Genomic DNA, 20,627 nt, shown 5'->3' with positions numbered 1-20,627 from the left:
AATTTCGTCCTCGATTGCTGAAATGCAGTTAATGTGCAATTTTACCAAAACTGTAGAGTGTTTAGTTACATTTTAGAGTAGAAGCCGTGAAAGATTTATAATGCGCTCGTCAAGATTTCGAACTACGAATTTTCCAATTACTAACTCGACATACTTTCCAATTACACCAGGAAAGCCCGTGGTAAGAGGGGAGAAAATGCCTTATACCCCCACTATTTAAAGGGCGACTAGGAAGCAATCGCTCAATTTCTAGACATTGACGGTGATAAATTGTCGTACACCATCAGTTTATTTCCGGCCGCCACTTGTCATTAGATTTATTTCAGAGCTGGAAACATGAAAAATCTGCAGTACCCTCACCGGAATCCAAATTCCGGGCCTTCCGATTGCTAGCCGGCCGTGCTTCCAATTACGCCACGAAGGCACGTAGTAAGAAAGGAGAAAATGCATTATAAGCATCAGTGACTATCAATGCAGTCTTCGATGTGTAACTTAATAAGAATATAACTTTTAAATACGATGTGTAATTTTGTCGACAATTAGTCTCAAAATATTTCTCATAAATGCATCCTTTTTTACTTGGATATCCTTTGAGTGTTTCATCATATGTATTTATTGTACTTGGAAATAAAGTTGTTTTGGTCACATCAAAAGTATTTTTGCCACTTTGAAAACAACAGTTTAAGAGGTTTGGTTCATTTGATTATGGCAAAGCCCATGAGGGCTGCCTGCCTAAGAGGAGGGATACCTTGTTAGTTAAACCGTTTGAACTAAAAGGGCAAATTTTTGTTTGTCATAGCCTAAATTAATGTAAGCGTTAAACGAATTTTATATGCGGCTCTCATAAATGCTAAAAATTTAAGCCTTTTTATAGTTTGGTTAAAAACTAGTTAATAAATGTCATTTCATATAATTTACCTGACTATATAGTAAATGCCTGAAAATTTAACGCGAAAGACTTTCGCATAAAATTCTCATTCTCATTCTTATTCTTCCTTACCCACCATATAGCCATCGACAACTCACTTAAGCGTTGACTTCATAGATGCACAGTAATCTCCTTTTGGAATGCTGGAACTCGTTTCTTGAATAAAAGCCTTTAATCGAAATTTAATAGACTTTCACGCTCAACCGCTAGCGGGCTGAAATAAAACCACTGAAGACAGAAAATGTTTTGTAGCAAAAGTCAACGGTTTCGCAGAATAGTGATAGCCCAATTATGAGGAAGCAAATTGCTGATATCAAGAAAAGCAAAAAATGTCTTCACTTATCCAATAGCTGGAAATTTATCTTTTTTTTTTTTTTCTGACAGGTTGGACTAATCATTTTGTCAAATATTCTGTTGCCTACATAATCAATAAAGGACTGCAAAAGATGATTCGTCAGGCAAAATTACCCTTTATCATTTAATTTCCAACCAAGAAAAATGATATGCTGCTCATGCAAAACTCTTTTTTTTTCTTTGAATTTGAGTCAGAACTTTGATTTTTGGGTTTACTCTTGTACAGCAACCCCACATATATCACTCTTATCGAGATATAGGTCCCTGCATTCATTCGCTCCACATTTCTGCAGATTTTACAAAAAATATCCAATTGTTGCGTGCGACAAGTTGACCCCAAAGGCGATTTTCCATGGAAGCAGCAATGGAGACATGCATCTTCTGTATAGAAACATGCTCGAATTTTTTTCGTACAATCAAAGAAATGTCCTGATAGAGGATTTCAGTTTAAAATATCAACTGTCTGTTTCTGATTAATCTTTTCGGGTATTTGTAATCATTGTATTTATCTCTAATTCTTTAAGAACTCAAAATGCTTTTTCTGATACGCTTCATTTACGTGTATAAACAAACAAAAATACTTCCACTGTGCCAAGCTGGCAAATGCAATTTACATAACTATTCTATTATACTCGTAGTTCGTGCATGTATGCATATATTCAATCGTAATGTATATATTTTTTATTTTCTTCACCGTCTTTTCTTTACTTTTCGTTTTGCTTTTGATGCAGAAATTTCATAAAGCTTTATTTATGCATGCCACTGCGCAAAACTGAGTCAGTTGTGAAAATATAAATCTCGCGTACTTTATTGATAATGGAAATTCGCCACAGTCTGCTTTATTGAACTATCTCTAAAATTCATCCACTTTGGGACAATTTCGCTTGTAAGAAACAATAAATTACGCTGCTTTTCTTGGATTACTCCAATAACGCCATTTTAATTATTGCAAATTTTCCCGTGTATAGAAAGTTTTATTATAGAAATATTAGCTGGTTTGTAATCTGAATAAGGTGATAGTAATCGAGATTGAAGACAGAGCACCAGGCCACAGGAGCATCATAGTCGGTTTTGTTTTCATAAATTAAAAAATTCAGTTAGTTACGTTTTCTAAGTAAGAAAAACAACTCAATTATATATCATGATTATTTATTGAATATTAAACTGACTTTTAGGGCATACAGCCAACAAATTCGATTCTATTTTTAAAGAAGTAAATCCCAATAAAATTCTTATGACAAATGAAATACGCTTTTCCTTTAAGAAAGGTTAATATGATAGAAATTCAATAAATGTTATGAACAAAACTTCGAGCAACATAAATCATGATGTTATTTAGATTCAGAGACTTTATTACCTTTTGAAACACGTTTTTGATATCGACGGTTTCCAATGAAAGGAAAATAAGATTAGCCGAGTGTTTTCATTACTTTTCTGAAATAAAATACGTTCACTGATCTTCCCCTGTAACCCAATAATAACAATCAAGCAGTCTCTTAAAAACGTTTCCACAAAACTAAGCTACAGATTAAAGATTTTTAAATAAAACCCATTCCACACATACAGATTGCAGTTGCAGAAGCCTGAACTACATATTAAGAAGCTTATTTAAATTATCTAATAATTGGTGCCAGAAAACCATAAAATTCGATCTAATTGATAATTAATGATAAAAAAAAAGCTATTCCCGCCAGGAAATTTAAACAAATTTACGCGCCTAATAACAAAAGTTAATTATTAATCATGCATTCTTGTTGCCTCTTTTGCCGGACAATACACTATAGAACTACTTTACGATGGTTATATTGTGCAGGAGGAAACGCCGAAGGGGACAAACGTTTTTGTTCCGTTCTTTGATGACAGATTTTCCTCTTAAGGCAGCTGGTCAAACTTCCGTGTCTGAAGTTAATTGGATCAATGTATCCATTTTCGAGGCCATTTTCGGTAGGCGGTGCCATTTTTAGGAAAATTACTTTGCTGCATCTAGTTTGTAATAGAAACCTAGACATGACATAAAATTCAATTTCCTTGATTTCAAAATTTTAGGAAGTGGAAATTGAATCTGCTCCGAATTCTAGAATCTCGATCTCCTAAAATCATTAAAATAGAGAACTTGCTTCTTTCTAAATTCGAATCACTCTAAGTAACAGACAATTTCTATCCGTATTCTGGTGTAACGTGAAAAGTCCACGACACGAAAAATAGTTTGAATTATAACTAAACAATTATCTGAGGGGAAAGCCAGCTAGAATTTTAGTGAAACTATATCTAGATGTGTGGACACAGAACGCACATTACCTTATAAAGCAGAATAGGATTCTTTTGCATGTAGAAAGTAATTCGGAATATTAAATTTAACTTCAAATCACAAAAGAAAAGCAGAATGAGCATAGGTTTCGTTAGAAACACCATAGCAATCCATTAATAAACGCGATTTATATTACGAGTAAACTTAATATATGGTTAAAAGACAAGCTTTTATTAAATATTAGTGTGATTTATTGAAAAGTAAGTACCCTTTTAACAGTGAAGACAGTTTGCTCTTACCTGTAAAATCAATGAACGACGACAGGTATCGCTTTATTTCCAAATTTTACACCTCTTCTTAACGAGCAAGATCTAATAAAGTTTTAAACCTACTGCTTCTTTATGTAGAATAAAATGCCTGGCCGTATACATATATTTTTATGAATACGAAACAGAAAACGGATTGTTTTATATTTATTAGCACTTATTTTTTAATTATTTTCGTAATAATTTATGGTCTGCTCATGAGTTAATACTGTCATCTATAACTGCTATTGACGTCATGCCAGAATGTACTCGATCACTTGTATATGACAGTCTTTGAGCTCCGTCCACCTCTGAAATTCTCGAGCACGTCTAAGAGCTTCACCACAATGCGCATGTCTTAGCATTTCAAGCTTTTCCCAAGCTTAAATCAATTTTAAATCCTACCTCTGCCGCACTATCAGATTTCTTCCTCATTCGCTACGACGAAACATACTAAATGCAAATGTATTTCCCGGAAGTAATAGATTGGTCAGGTGACTGGAAGTCTCCAGATTGGTCAGTTGCATGCTTTTCCCAAAACCAAGCATAAAGCTTCCATGTCTAGCATCCATAAAGATGGAGAAGAAAATTTTCAATCAGTTCTTATAAGCTTACTTGATGTTTAAAATCCCAAACTTCCACAGTTTCAGATAACCATCTGCGGCCTTCAATGCACTTGCAATCTGACAGCATATTGGTGGCTGTCTGTCTCACTATTATGCTAAACAGAGATTTTGTAGACCATTGGACATGACTAGTGAGACTTCGATTTAAATGAACGGACTTGTTTCTCGGAATTTCCATGAAATGTAATAAGACGATTGCTCTCTTTGAAGACTTCCATTCATTTGGAAAGAACTCTTGTTTGCGTTGTCTTAATGTTATTTAACCACATTTAAGCGTATTAACAAACTCTCGCATTATAGTAATGAAGAAACCAACTAACCGAAAAATATTCAAGCTCAGGCTTCTCAAATTGTCCACAAGCGGCAGAGCGTTAAAGTCGCTGAAGCTGGTAATTCGGCCTTGGGTTCGGTTCTAGGTAAACGATCTGGCTACATGGGCGTTTTTGTGACTCCCCTATTCCTAACATAAAATTGAGCCAATTTCTCTTGGAATACCTTCCACGATTTACCTCAGATCCTGTCGATCTACTAATGGAGAAATGGCTAAGACAGCTGAACACTGACAAATTCAACTCTGATTTGAATCTCATAAATTGGTCGACTTCCTGAATGTTGCTGCGGTTATTTTTTTTTTTTTTCAAGTGCAAGGAAATGCGTGCCATTTGCTTTAGAAAGCACTTCACAAAGGTAGATTCTAATGTCCTTTATCGTAACTGATTAAACAACTGTTAGCATTCAGAAAATAAGACAATCTCCGCGTGTGTGAAATGTTAAATAAAATGGCTTGAATGGCAAAGCAACAGTCAGAACTGGAGGACCGTAGCGCTGTCACAAACAATAACTTGTTTTATATATTTTTCACATTGCTTTCAGAAACAAATTTCCGAGGTATGTAGGGTTTACGTTACTTGTAAAATATTAATTTCATTAATCCCTATTATTAGGCAGTGCCTGTCTGCGGTTACTTATTTTTTATTAGCTGAAGTTCCTTAAAATGAGCAAACAGTTTTCTTTTAAACTGGTCAAATATTTTGCAAGTGCTATCCTACAGAATAATTATTTTATGTTCGAAATAATAAGTCGTCTTACGAGTGAAACAAGCTTCTAGCCGTGTAAACCAATATTTAATCGGTCATTATTAAATATACACTTTTTGAAAACTTATTAATTTTACATTCACCTATTTAATAACATTTAGCAATTAAAAGTCAAGTTTCATACAGCTAAAACAGCTCATAATATGTGCTGACACAAAAATTAGTACTGTTAATAGAAAATTTTGAAGATCCTCGAAGTGCTAACTCCGAAGCGGATCGTGACTGAAATTTTATGTACCACATAGATAGTTCATCCTCTATCCTGGCCAATTGGTGGCAGATTGGTTACGAACGCTCAATAGTAGTTTATCCTAATTTTTTTCTTCTGTAAACTGGCTGTCCACCCCTGGTTTTGAGGGTTTTGTGTATATAATGTGAATAAGATCTAGCTTCCCTTAGAAAGCTTTCCTTTAAAGGCATTAAAAAATTAGTAGTTGAAATTTATCAAGGAGAGGGACACTGATATTAATGGCATGTTTTATTAATTACCCCAAAAGGTATGCTAGTTCCGAATGGGATATTAGTCTGGAAATGGTATTTTATGTTGAACTATTGTAAACGAGGAATCGCTTTTCAAATTTTATGATCTTGTATTATATTTATAGAAATTAAATAATAAAGAATTGGCATGAATGTATGCATGTTTCTCGCATTGTGGAAAAACGTTACCTAGAGCTATCAAATTATGAATAATGTAAGCCTCCACCCGAACATGGACACCTGGCAGTCTGAATTTCAAATTTGTTTTATTATCTATTTCATATTGTAAAAAAGCCAGCAGCGTCAACCCTGTTCGGAATAACACAATTTTATCTCCAGCGCGCGAGACTGTCAGTTGGCAGTTCTAAAGATATGCTGATTTTAAATGTTTTGTAATTTTGCTGTTGATTCGAATTTTATTTGGCGTTATGTGACATTTAATAAACACACAAAGAGTTGATAAAAAAGGCAGACAAGTTTTTAAAATAATCTTAGTATGATAACTGAACATTGATATGATTAACTCGGAAAATACTGAAAAAAAAAAAAAAAAAAAAATAGAAAATAACACTTAACGCTGCATCGGGAATTCTAAACTATTCACTGCTATGCTGCTTTTAAAATTTTTGTAATTTTGCTTTTGAATTTTGTATGGCGTAAGTGCGAAGAAAATGATGTTTAATAATAAAGCTAAAAACACAAAGAAATGGATTAGCAGAAGTGGGTGCAACAGCAGTCTACTAGACTGCGAGCTCAGCGAGAGCCTTACGAAAAGACTTTAAAAACCCTTTTGGACGACCGTTAAAATCTGACATCTTTCAGTTTTTTTTTATTTTACTAATTCTGTTTTTCGTTTTTCAGCGAAACGATGTAGAGCTTAACGACATGTCTGTTGAATGGCGGGGTAGTACTGTGCAAAGTAAGTATAAGGCATTATTTATGGTATTTTTATTGATGGTGTCTGTCAATAAATTTAAAACTTTCCTCTTTACTATTGTCTTTTAATTTGTAAATAATATCTTTAGAATTAAAGAAACGGAAGAAAAATATTTGTATGTAAAATTTGCATCTTAGAAACATAACTTTTGATGGACAGTCAGAATATTTAAGAGGTTTACCTAAATATTCTTAGTGCATTATAACATAAATTCAGAAGTAGAAGTTGCAAAGTTCCCATGCACATGTATAATTTCCGGTTCTTGGAAGTCTCTTTTAAAAGTCAATAATTCTCGAGTAAATTATCAAACTGAAGTCTGTTATCTACGACTTGCTTAAATCTTTAGTCACAATCTGTTCTTACATCATGATATCGTAATCGAATAAAATGCTTTGTTAAAAATAAAATGCTCTATCAAATAAGGCTTCTTCTTTGCATCCGTCATTATACAAATCTTCACTATATCTATTGAAACTAATATTTCTACTGTCTTTAATACTCCAAACGCCCAATTCTAGAAGCATAGCTCACATTCTAAATAAAAACTTATTAATTTAGAGCATTCCACTCAATTGTTCTTTGTTTTCTTCGATAGAAATAATTTCATTCAATTAAGTTCAAGACGTCTTCATTGGTAATTCACAAAACGAAATCATTATATTTGTTTAATAGCTATTTAATCACATGTCTGCTTTTTGGCATTTATAACTATATAAAAACTTGAGTGTTTATTTAATTTATTTAGGCACAGTTTTGTACATATGCACGTTGAAAATAGTTTATAGAATTTACCTTAGTAACTTATTAAGGATATTTAGTAGTATATAGATATTACTAATAAGAATTTAAAGTAATAAATGCTCATGAAACTTAAACTATTACGCTTATTTGTAGGGAGACTCGTAATTTATGAAACGCATAAACTGTGAAAATTTTATGAATAGTTTACGGATGATATTTATAAATCAATTTACGCATGTTTTTAGATACTCTTTGCTCACCAACTACCAGGAATTTACTAAATGTTTAATTTGGAATACAAAATTTGTAAAAACATAACTTATGTAATAAACAAAATGTATTGCATGAAAATTTCAAAACAAAAATTCATATCAAAGTTCAATTAGTTTTCAAGTTCAAATTGCTTCAAATTAAAATCCTACTAAACCTTAACTATTGCCAACTTCGAAGCTGGCAATAGCAAAAAAGATTATTTTAAATTTGTGATAGTATAATGGGGAAATGGAAATTTTTAATATATATGTGTGTGTAAGAAAAATAAAGACTATATAAAAGATTAAATTAGCAACGTAAATTTCCTTTCTCAATTCTAAAAGTAGTAACCTCTCTCTGCACTGCGTCATTTTTAGATTAATCCATGTCGTATGACTCTTACATAATTCTGGTGATGTAAATAGAACTAAAACTCTTAACAGCCAATAGTAATTTTATACTAATATTAACTATTCTATCAAAATGCGTTGAGAACCAAAACTAACTCAGTATGAATTAAGATTTCACCCTGAACATAACGCACTTGCTTTCTACGTTTTGGCCTAGCTGGACTGCTATCCGTCTGCTCCTTCTATCTTATTGCAAATTTATCTAAAATGTAAGTTTTTGGAATAGGCACATTTAATGTGCGAACTTGTTTGTGGCCGCAACATGTTTGCTGTAATAAAAAATAAATATTTAATCCGCCTTCGCCTCATATTTCGTATTCATTATGGATCAACACTTCTACGCCATCAAAATTTCTGCTCGTCATCACTTCTAAGTTTATTTTTATTGCATATATATATAATCCTTAATATAGTATACAGAGGCTGTTCGCACATTTTTTAGATGACTTGCTTTGCTATAAAAACAATCACCTGCTTGGAAAGATTTTTAATTGCAACTGTATTTTTGAAAGTGGCAATTATCATCCGCTATTTAACAATTTTGTTTCCATGCAAAATGGCGCTTTTAAAGCAATAGATAGAACACTGCTGCGTATTTATAGAAGTTTTCTCGAAAGAAAATAAGGAAAGGGGAAAAAAGCACATAAATTTCTGGTGAAAAGGAATTTTTTAATGTTTAGAAAAAGTCATGCTTGCTGCTGAAGTTTCGCAGTCTTTCAATAACTTTCTTCATTTCTGGAGCCCTGTGATGTTCGTAATTCATAAAGAAAGGCTTTATGTTCCGAAATTTGACATTTTAAGCTAAAAGAACATGCGGTGACATTTTTATGCGGTGTGTGGGTATGGACCTATTTTATTTCCTAACACGTCAGACAGTGAAAGTAAAGGCAACCAGTTTCTCAAATATTTTGGGGTAGGAAATTGAATATTTATGCTTCTATAGGACTTTCAGTTATTTTTGTTTGTTTTTCGATAACTAGTTTCATATTTTTCCAGTTAACTAATTAAGTATCACGCGGGATCGAAAAAAAAAAGCCCAAGGTAGTTTCTAGAACTCTTACTCTAGTCCATTTGGAGTAAAAGTTATTTGATACAATATGTAATATAACATAACATAACACATGAAAAATACATAAAAACTCGTGCGATTTATTCTGCAGTGCTAAATTTTGAGCAGGAGTTTAATACATAAATTCATGCTTGAAAACACCCAATGCGTAAATTCATGCTTTAAAAATTCCCTCATTTCTAAAAATTGTATTAAATTTAATAGATATGTGCAAAAATATACTAATTATTTAAATGTCGGATATTATCAGAACGATGAGAGTAATTTAGTGAAAAGCAGATTAAAGAAGTTAGCAAAACAGCGTGAGAAATTCATTGTACAATTCTTTGGTTTCAATTTTAACTGCAGGCAGGAAAATTCGTTTCTGAAGTTAACCAATGAAATTGACCGTTATTGTTCAAATACGTTTATTTTGCACTGCAGTCTAAATTCTCATTCGCTGAATATTAAAAATTAATCTGTATAATTATAATTCTTGATCATTATGATAATGATAATAATAGTGAATTTAAAGGTAAACTTAGTTATTTCTTTAAGATTTTCTATAAAGCATCTTATAACTTAGTTCCTTATGAAAATTCTGAATTTAAAGTGATATCTGGCCCAGCAACGGCGGAGTTGCTGAACACCGGCAATTCGGTCTGAGGTTCGAATCCCACGAACGAGGTGGCTAAATGGGCGATTTCGTGATTTTTCACATGTGTAACGTGTATACGAGCCAGCTCTCCTTAAAATACCTCCACGGAGCATCCCTATATTTCCGTGTAGTGACTAAGGGAGCACGTAATAAAAATAAGCCCGTAAGTAAAAAAACTGACATCTGCTGATTGAAATTCCTACATATTAAGTTAATTCAACTAAATTAGACTTTCCAACAAAACTTTTATAGTTTTCAGTCGGCTTAAATTCGTTTTGCATTTTGATTAGAAGAAATTTGCAATGTCATTAGATCGAAGTAGATAGAAGTACTGAGACTGAGAACGGAGGGTCTATAGTAGGGAAAATTTTAATTCATCAATATTAAATAAAGATATTTTAAACAAAATCACGCTATCGAATAATTTCAAGCATTTATATAACGTAAGTACTTCCTAATAAATGAAGTACTTAGTAAGGTTTTAAATAAAATTCCAATAAAAGCAATTCCTGTGAAAATTTACTTCTAGATAAAATTCTATTCTTTTTACGTTTTTAAGCATAATTGTAATATTTTGATAGCTTTAAAAAGCAAAAATGAAAGTCTTCATGTAAAATTAACCTTAAATAAAAGCGAAATATGTAAATCAACTATTTCAAGCATTGCATATCATAAGGTACAACAAAAACTTATAGAAACGAAGTGCGCTTTGGTTTAGTAATTCTTATCCAGTTAAATTTACACACACACACAAAAAAAAAAAAAAGCCGATTCTGTTAATGATAAAATCATTTTTCTTTAATCATGTATTCTTATAATTTGTTTTACTCTTATAAATTTTACTCGTATAATTATGACTTTAATCATGTATTTTTATAATTTGTTTTAATTACTCTTATAAATTTTACTCGTATAATTATGACTCCTCAAAAACGCATGTTTCTTTATTACAGATTACAATGGGTTAATCATTCTCGTCCATCCGACATGCATTTAATATTTGTATTCAAGACAGCAAGATTGACCTTCGCTCGTGTACTGTTTTGTGTGTGGAGTACTATATATTGTAAATAAAAATTTTATGTAACGATTTTAATAAAGATGTATTTTAGTGTATATTATAAAAACGGGCCTGATCTGCTTTTGTTCAAGCCCTATGTTTAGATTATTTTACAAATAGAATTCTTATGTGATCTTGTATATCTTGTCTCCAGTCTGTCTAAAATTAGACTGTTGAGTGAATGTTGTACCAGCTCTTTTTTCCTATGATGTATGCTATTATTTTACAGAAAACGTATGAAATTATTAGCTTGTTAATAAGTAAACTGAGAAAAGAATGTAAACACTTGAGACTGTAAAGATTAAAATAAATTGACTTTTAACCGTATTGCTGCCCTATTACTTGCCTTCGAAACATTGTTTATATTTTTGTTTCAAAAGAGCTTACCAGCGACCGAGGAGTTAGTCGTTGAACACTGGTAGTTCCTACCTGGGTTCAATTCCAGGCAAACGGGGCTCGCTGGATGGACGTTTTCACGGTTTTTCCCATGTGTAACGTGTATAGGAGCCAGTTTCCCTTAGCAAGTCCTCCACAGAGATATCCCTCTCCTTAAGCAGATAGCCCTGGTGTGCTTTGCCATGATCATCCAGACCTATTTCACAAGTAAGTCGTTATATTCTTCATGTGGAGGGACTAAAGAACTGCCATTTCCCCTTTCATCTTGACTTTAAAAATCCAATGGTGTAATCTGCCTTTAACTAAGAAGTAACATTTGGAACTGGTTGCTTCAATAACATGCAGTAGAAGAGCGACATGCCTTCTTTGAAGATTATATCATGAGAATTCGCTTATCTCTTTCGCAGTTAGGAAATCAATATTTAGAAAGTGTCCGTTTATATTTCAGTTAGCGGAAGTACCCGATGCCATTTAAATTAAATCGAGAGTACTGCATCTAACATAGAGAACGATACCGCTGTAATCCTTCTCTAATAACGATGCAAAAAATAAGATTCATAGTCATAAATGTTTCCCGATGCGATATGGAACCCACATAAAAAATTTCGATAGAAAAATAAGCTAATTCTCTCTCATATCAGCAACAATGGCATGCAGTTTTTAATTATCGTCTTTCTAATCAAATGGTCGTAAAAGCTCAAGTTCCATCCGATATTTCACCTATATTCAATTTTAGTCTAGTCAATGTGGCAAAAAATTTATCATAATTGATCAGAAATAAGTAACGCAAACACACATTCTTCTTTACACGTATAGATTTTGTAAAACATGCGAATTTTTTTTATTAAACTGCGATTTGAAAGCGAGCAGTGGCAACAACTTTCGAAATAAAGCTGATTTTCATCTCCAGCTTGCGAGACTGTTGCTCTAAAAAATGAGGGCGAAAATGATCGTTTTTCTGAGTTTTTAATTAATATCTCTTAATTTAGCATTTTTTAAAAACGTGGACGTCGACATTTTTCAGGACCCATAAAAGAATTGTAGAAAGTTTGGTGACTATAGCTATAGCAGTGGCTATGTTACTAGAGACAAACGGACTTTCCTCTTTATACATATAGATAGTAACAAATTTTAGAAATTAAAAAAAAGCGTGTTAAAAGAATCGCAAGCTTTTGCAGATCGAATTAGGTTTCATAATTTTCAGTAGTTCCCCCAGTAGTATACTCAGTAGTTATTTCTTACCTACGATTTTTTTCAAATTTATTTCACATTGCACAGTTACCAAAAATACCGTGTTCACTGCTAACGAATCTGTTGGATTTCTAGGTCTAACAATTGTTGAACAATGCATATTTTGAGTCAGGTGTTCTTATGGATTTATTATTTTCACTGTGTATTATTTGGTTATTTATAATTAAATTTATTAATTTGTTTTATATATTTTTTGCGATGGCTCATCTTGTTTCTTTATTTTTTGGTCAGTTGTCTAATGAGAGAGTCTGAATGCAGCTAAGATTTTGTCTAGTAACTCATCAGTTTTCGTAACGTTATACACTGACTACCAATAAGTATTTGGACATTTATGCAAATGACGATATCTGCGGTCCCAAGGTACGCCATGGGCTCCGCCGGTATATATCGTGTAGGAAACAGCATCGGCTTGAGTCGTATGCAAGATGCCTCGCAGTTCGGAGCTCTCTGATTTCGAGAAAGGTATAATTATCGGGTATCACAAATGTGGCCGATCCTTAAGGGACATATCTAGCGATCTGAAGTTCCCAGTATCAACAGTGGCCTATGTGATTAAGAAGTGGAAGGTGAGGGGTGGTTGTCGGAATGTGCCCCGAGTCGGCAGACCAACGAAACTGGGGGATAGAGACCGACGAGTGCTGTTCAGAGAAATTCGGAAGAACCGCACCCAACAGACAGCCCTCATTCGCGAGGAGTTTCAACAGGCATCCGGGAGTATTGTTTTAATGAATACCATTCGTAAGGAAGCACATCTGCTTGGTTTTCATGGTCCTGCTGCTGCCCCATAAGCCTTTGATCACAAAGTCCAACCGCGCTGCTCGGTTAATGTGGTGCAAAGGACATCGAAATTGGACCGTAGATCAGTGGAAACTGGTTCTTTGGAGTGACGAATCAAGGTTCACTCTTTACCGTTCAGATGGCAGGGGAAGAGTCTGGGTTTGGCGTCTACCTGGAGAACGTTTCCTGCCAGAATGCATTGTGCCAACAGTCAAGTTCGGCGAAGGTGGAATTATGGTCTGGGGGTGTTTCTCCTGGTATTGGTTGGGACCCTTTGTCCCCATTAATGGTAAGCTCAACTCCGATGCCTACTGCACTATTTTGGATGACAATGTGCTTCCTACGTTGTAACAGTTTTACGGGTTGGACCCCTGTTACTTTCAGGACGACAATGCTAGTTGTCATGTTTCGACGTTAACCAAGGCTTGGTATGGTGCCAATGGAGTTCATCGAATGGACTGGCCTGCCCAGAGTCCAAACCTGAACCCTATCGAGAACCTCTGGGACGAGTTGCATCGCCGAATTCAGGGGTGCACTACCCGTGCAAAATCGGTGAAGGAACTTCTATGTCTTCTCCGAGCCGAGTGGAAGAAAATACCACTAGCTGTCATACAAAGACTTGTGGAAAGTATGCCCCGGAGGCTCCACACTGTGATTACCTCTCGTAGAGGCTCTACCAACTATTGATTTTGAATAAAGTTAGTTTTTCTTTTCTATCACAGGTGTCCAAATACTTATTGGTAGTCAGTGTACTATAACCCCTCAATACCAAAACATTTGATTCATAAAAAAATCACTGAACTTACACATGTGTATCAATTATGAACAGCTAAAAATATCATGGAATTTTAATATTTTTATTAAGTAAATGCCTAACGGTGGCTAAATTCGTTAAATATTGATATATTTGATTTCACGGTGGATACTTCTAACATTTGACTCTGATAATTTCCTTCATGTAGAATACATGCATGATCTAATTTCTCTTAGAAATCTTCCACGAAAGCATTCATGGTCATGAGCTGATAGCCTCAGCGTGCTTTGACATGATCGAATAATCTACCCCCAACTTATTTTAAATGATTCTTAAAAATTCCGAAAAGTAAAAACTTAAACTTTGTATTACATCAGAAGTATAACATTTTATTCGGCAGGTTTTCTCTGGATGAAACCCCTAAGAACTGGTATTTGTCTTGTATTTTTAAATCTCACGGTAACTGGCTGCATGAATATATACAACCACTGTAAAAATATTGAAATGGTGTAAACTCAAATTAGTTAGGTATCCTCGGAATGTCTTCCACGAAAGAATCCCTTAATGAGAATTGAAATATTTTAAGTTTTCAGACATACGTAGTAATCGATAAGAAACTAGTCAAATTTGATTGTTTCTTATTGATTACTACGTATGTTTGCAAGTTATTTCAAAAACATGCTGTTAAAATTCATTCTACGGAAAAAAAAATAGATCACTCAAAATTATAGCATTAAAAAGACTAAAGGTTTACTAAAAGTTACGAAAGTTTTACAAGAACTAATTTTCAAATTCAAATGTTTAATTTTTTTCAACTTGCGAAAATTTATAGAAAGAATGTTAGCAGGCTGGCTAAATTGAATTTTAAAATCTGAAAACGTTAATAACTTTAATGAAGTATAAAAGTCCCGTTTAATCGTTATTCTGCGAGTTATTTTAACTGGGATAAAGTTAACAACTCAAGTAGTGATGATCACATTTCCTCTTTCAGAAGAAATATCAAGTCTGACAATTTTATGAGCAAGAAGAAAAAGTCTGCCATTTAACTATTAGCAAATCCCAATGAAGTTTGTCAAAATGAAGAGTCTTGGTTAGCTTGGAAAACATTGGGACCTGGAATGCGAAAATCAACAAGTCGAAAAAAATGGATCCTTGAAAGCGCTTTGAAAATGTAATAGCGTCCATCAGTGCCTAAGTGGGTTAAAGCACCGAACATTAATATCTCCAATTTTTCTTCGTTGGCAACGTTAATATGAGCCAGTTGTCTTTAAAATGTCTTTATTTCTTTTAACATTAAATATCATACTTTTAAAACATTCGAAACATTCCGTTTTTTCCTTTGATATGTATTTGGAACATTTTTTCCACTTGAAGCTAAATTTTGATGTTTTTTCCATTGTTGTTGATAAATGTTATCTATCATAGCTTTAGATATCGAAAAGCTATTATTTTCAGAAGTTTTTTAATAGGTAGATACGAATATTTTTCTTCGGAAAGCACAAGCATAGCCTTCCATCCATTGCTTCTTTAAAAGCGACATTTTGCATAGAGGCAAGCTTTCAAGTAGCAGACAAATAATTTATACCTTCAAAAAAAAATCAAGCTGTAAAAAGCTCTCCTGTTAAAAAAAAGGTAAAATGTTAATAGTAGTAATTAGTAAGATTACAAGATTTTTTTAGACGAGTTTGCTTTACTTTGCTAACATTTTTTTAAAGCAAAGTAAAGCAAAAAATGTAAAAAAGAAATCCAAGATTTTTTTACTTTTTTACTCGTACTTTTTTACTTTTTTAGAATCTAAGAATCTAAAAAAAGTAAAGCAAAGCAAACTTGTCTAAAAAATGTGCGAATAGCCTCTGTATTTATTAAATGTTCTTTGCACTTATCACATAAAATTCAATTCAACAGCAAAATATTTAGAAATTAAACATCCTAAGAATTTACTACACAGTCTAGCGCAATGGAGGTAGAATTGTTTTATTCTGTACAATGTTTCCACTGCTTTCCTTTAAATTGTTGAGTTTGTTAATCAAAAATTCGTTGAAAGTTTGCAAAATATGAAATACAAAGCATCTGCAATAATAGACATTTGCATGCAAGGCTTTATACGTTATTGAAAGGCCAAAAAGAAACTTTGATAACTTCCGAGTAAATAAAATGTATTTTGGAATGAGCTTAAAAATCCAAGAAATTGCTTTGAAAATTGAAAAGCTGAAGACAAATTTTAGAGACCTACGCACCGGTTATGAACAACGGGGAATCACGAAATGGAGAGTACGAAGTTAAACTTTTTTAACTCAGTCATTCCATGGCATAAGTAGCTGACTTAAACTTGTTTTGAGTATTTTGGTCGTTAGTGGGAGCTGTATTTATTCTAAATTCTATAATTCTCAGGGCCTGTAAACAGTGAAGCTTAGAGATATATTTAAGCATTTTTAAAGATAGCTTCATGTAACTAATTGTTGGCACAAAATAAAGAGTAAAAAAGCAAATACTTTCAATCTCTAAGCAAATTCGTTTTTTAACTAGAGATCATCTAAATCAGTGTTTCTCAACCGCCGGTCCGCAAAAAATATTTGCCGGTTATTTTTGTCTTCATGATTTATTTGTGTGAAAAAATTGTGCCAATGGGTCGAATTATTAAATTTTCCGGTCCGCGAGAACGTACAGAAATATTTTACCGGTCCTTGGAAGTAAATCCAGTTGAGAAACACTGATCTAAAAAATCCAGGACTGAATTCTAGGAAGAATCTGCAGAATATTTGTTGTTTGAACTACGGCTTTCGTACGTGAACAGAAATGGCAATGTCACAAATAATTTTTAAACTCGAAGAAGCTTAAAACCATAACTCAGAAAAGCGGAAAATATAACTTCGATTATCCAAGGCAGTTGGGACCAAAAGCATACCTCGGATAATCCAAAACTCGTTTACTGGAGGCTTGAAGTTTAAATCCTGCTAGATTTTACTCTCAATGTTTTCTTAGTTTACTTAGCTTTAACATTAGGCATTACTACTATTAACATTTCTAGAACTAGAACTTTTACAAACTTACTATTACTAATATTAACATTTTACCTCTCCTTTTATTAGCGAATAAAATTTATTGCCTCAAACTATCTGTTCAATATTTTATTTCTTGGCAAAAATATTAAAGAATCTCGAATTTAAAAAAACAAAAACTATCAAAATTTACGAAAATTATGAAATTTTGTCAGAATTTCTACTTGAAATTTTATAAGACATTAAAATTTAGTAAAAATATCTGAAGCTTTCAGATTTTATATTACGTCTAAAGCGGCTTTTTTTTTCATTTACACACATATACACCTTTCAAGAGCATTTGGCTAAAAATATTAAAAACAGCATATGTTTAGAATTTCAGATATAGTCTCGCGTACTCGAGCTAAAAATGTTTTATTCCGTACAGTGTTGCGGTGCTCTCTTTGAAATCGTTAAGTTTTTGAATCAAAAATTTATTTAAAATTTTACAAAGTAGAGACTAGAAAACGAAACAAATTAAAATTTCGGTTTCCAGATGTCTATATTCGGGTAGATGATTACGCTATTCAAATTTTCATGGCTCTAGGTACCGTTGTTACTTTACAATGCGAGAAGCATACATTCAGGCAGATTCTTCATTATTTAATTTCTTTAAATATAATACAGAGCGATAATACTTGGTGGCAACAATTTGAAAAGTGATTCAACGCTTTTAGTGATTCGACACAAATTGCCTCATGGGTATTGGGTTAAATGGAAAAAAAAAAGAAAAAAAAGTTACCTTCATTTTGTGAAAGTCCCGCATTTATGTCCTCCGCTGCACAATTATGTCAACATTTTTCTTTACCATCAAAAGATTCGTAGAAGACGAGGCATCAGAACATTGCTCTGTAATGAGCTTTACTGAAGACTTAAGCATAGTTAATTTTCGCGCTGTTCATTTCCGTTTCTTTATCCTCCTCGGCATCCCTTTCATCACTATAATTTTTATTGTTCTCTGGATCTGTGGTGCAAATAATTTATCGTCATTCAAGCTTGAGAACTTGGTTCACTATTTTCTTTATTTTTCCTTTTCGTAATGTCATCTTGAGGGATATTTTCACGCTTTTTTATCCTTTGAAATAATATATGAATTCATTGTCAGTGTTTTCCCGTTAGCCTTGCTTGCATTTGGAAGACGTATAGCCTACATCTTTTATCGAAATACACAGTAGGGAGGCCTTTCAATGAGCCGTCACTGATACGAAAGATCAAACGATAATTGCTGAGAAGAGAATTAAAAGAAAGTTACTTATTTTTGCTGTACCATTTCTAATGTTCTTACATTTTCCCATTGATTCTTAAAACTAATTACAGATTCACTTAACCCTTTCCGTTATTCAGATTTTCTTATTCGGATTTTTTGAGATGCAGGGGGGGGAGTCTTGAAAAATATTGTTTATAGGTGATAGAAGAACTCCCTAACAGATAATTAACAAGTTCCTGTTCGAGTTGTAGAAACTAGGAATTAGTGGCAATTGCCACCATCAGGTCTCTAGGTAAATAGCCGAGTGGGAAGCCGCCTCTGGCCGGTGGATGATGAAATATTTCTGCTACCGACAAGGCCGGTAGTAGACTTTGGAAATTTTTTTGGAATTTAGGAAGGAACCTAGATGTAGAATTTCATGGCTCTAGTCGAAATGGTACAGCAAAAGTCGAAGAGTTTGCACCGGGTGGAAATAAGGTCTAACGACGGCCCTGACTATGGATGAAGTAGAGCTCTGAAGCCACCAGCAGGGCCGAAAGAGTTAATAGAGACCTCAACTGACAGAAGTCTGGTTAATAGAGGTTCTATACTTTCAACCTATAAAACTATGTTATTTAAAGTATCCGATAGGAAAAGAAATGTTTAAATCTAATTCACAAAGGATCTCTTCCTATTCTCAAGGTAGGTCTCCTAATCTTGAAATTTCAATTTTTCTCAAAACTCTATATGTGCTTTTATTCATGTAGAAATATATAATAGTTAAAACATTGGCTGCTGATATTCTAGAGGTAAAAATTGGAGTTTTGATCACCAGCGGAAAGTTTTCTGACGAATTTGATCGTCAATGGCGAACCTTCTGACGTGACATAAGCTTTAAATTTCGTGAAATCGTCCAAATAGCGATGCTTTGCCAAAGATAGGAGATCTGGATTTTCAGTTTTCTATTCACATTGATCTAGCAATTATTTTTTTTTTATTATATGCTTCTAAATGAACAAAAGTGCTTTCAGGTTTTGCGTCTATTGCTGTATTTTCAATATTTTTAATGTTTTATTGTAAAATGCTTAATCCGTTTTCCAATGAAACTGCAATTTTCACTTATTTGAACGCTCACTGGAATTTGGGGGAAGGAGGCAAGATATATAGTTGATTTCATACCATCGAACAGAAAACTGTAAAATCAACTGCCAAATTTCTATTGGTGGAAGAAAATTAGGAAAGTAACAGCAAATAAAATGTTTAGTCACGGAAGTCTCATTTTTTCTGAGAATTCGCTATGAAAAATATGTAAATTATAGACTTATTATCTTTTCAAAAGATTTTTTTGTATAATGTTACCTTTTCAGACATTCCAGAAATAAATGGAAAGTATAATTTTATTACTAAAACTTATTAAATAATTTATTTTTACCTAATCTGACAGATTCATTGAGCGAATCTAGTGAAAACATTTGTTTCATTTTATGAGTTCTGATTTTCATGTTTTATTTCTGTAATAAATGCATGGTGTTACTAGTAAAATTTCCTTGCGAATAAATTGCACCCTTTGTTTTTAATTTAAATAAACATTTAGTAGATGCATTGCGACTGAACTAGCGATTTTTAATAATACCTGACAGAGAAGTTAAGAATTCTTTATTGTTTCTAGTAGTTTATAGAAAATAATCTTTACACAATGTTAGTCTTGAGAAACATGCAGTTCGTTCTTTGAAGTTAATTGTAATCCAATTCCTTTAATTTTATTTACGTTATATATATAAGATATACTGTAAATGTTGCATATATATATATATATATATCGTAAATGTTGCGACTAACTTCTACGGGAGGTAGGGCACATCATAAGGATTAAGAATTGCATAGGAACCGATACCCGGAAATGTCGGGTAAGTGGTATCAGAGGTAGAATATGGAAAGGAAACAAGAGAGTGATTAATTTGAAACATGAATACAAATGGTGTTTCGACAGCTTTAAAGTTACAACAGATGCTCAAAGTTTGCACCATCAGACTCCAAATATGTCTGACACGGACGGACCATTGATTGCCGAACATGTTCAA

General features: G+C 33.2%; 1 long non-coding RNA gene across 2 annotated transcripts in view; it reads left to right on the top strand.

Moving 5' to 3' along the window:
- LOC146996155 (uncharacterized) overlaps positions 1–11,471 on the top strand; it is an 88,560-nt gene extending 77,089 nt beyond the window's left edge. For both annotated transcript variants that reach the window (XR_015041966.1, XR_015041967.1), the window contains 2 exons: positions 6,900–6,957; positions 11,038–11,471. This is a non-coding gene — a long non-coding RNA (uncharacterized LOC146996155). The remainder of the gene's footprint in view (positions 1–6,899; positions 6,958–11,037) is intronic.
- The last annotated feature ends 9,156 nt before the right edge of the window (positions 11,472–20,627 follow it).

The sequence above is a fragment of the Stegodyphus dumicola genome, chromosome 7 (assembly GCF_044657685.1).
Source record: "Stegodyphus dumicola isolate Sdum_Otavi_A_Nest chromosome 7, ASM4465768v1".
NCBI lineage: Eukaryota > Metazoa > Arthropoda > Arachnida > Araneae > Eresidae > Stegodyphus > Stegodyphus dumicola.
Note: the sequence above shows the minus strand (reverse complement) of the source record. Positions and strands in the feature narration are given on the sequence as shown.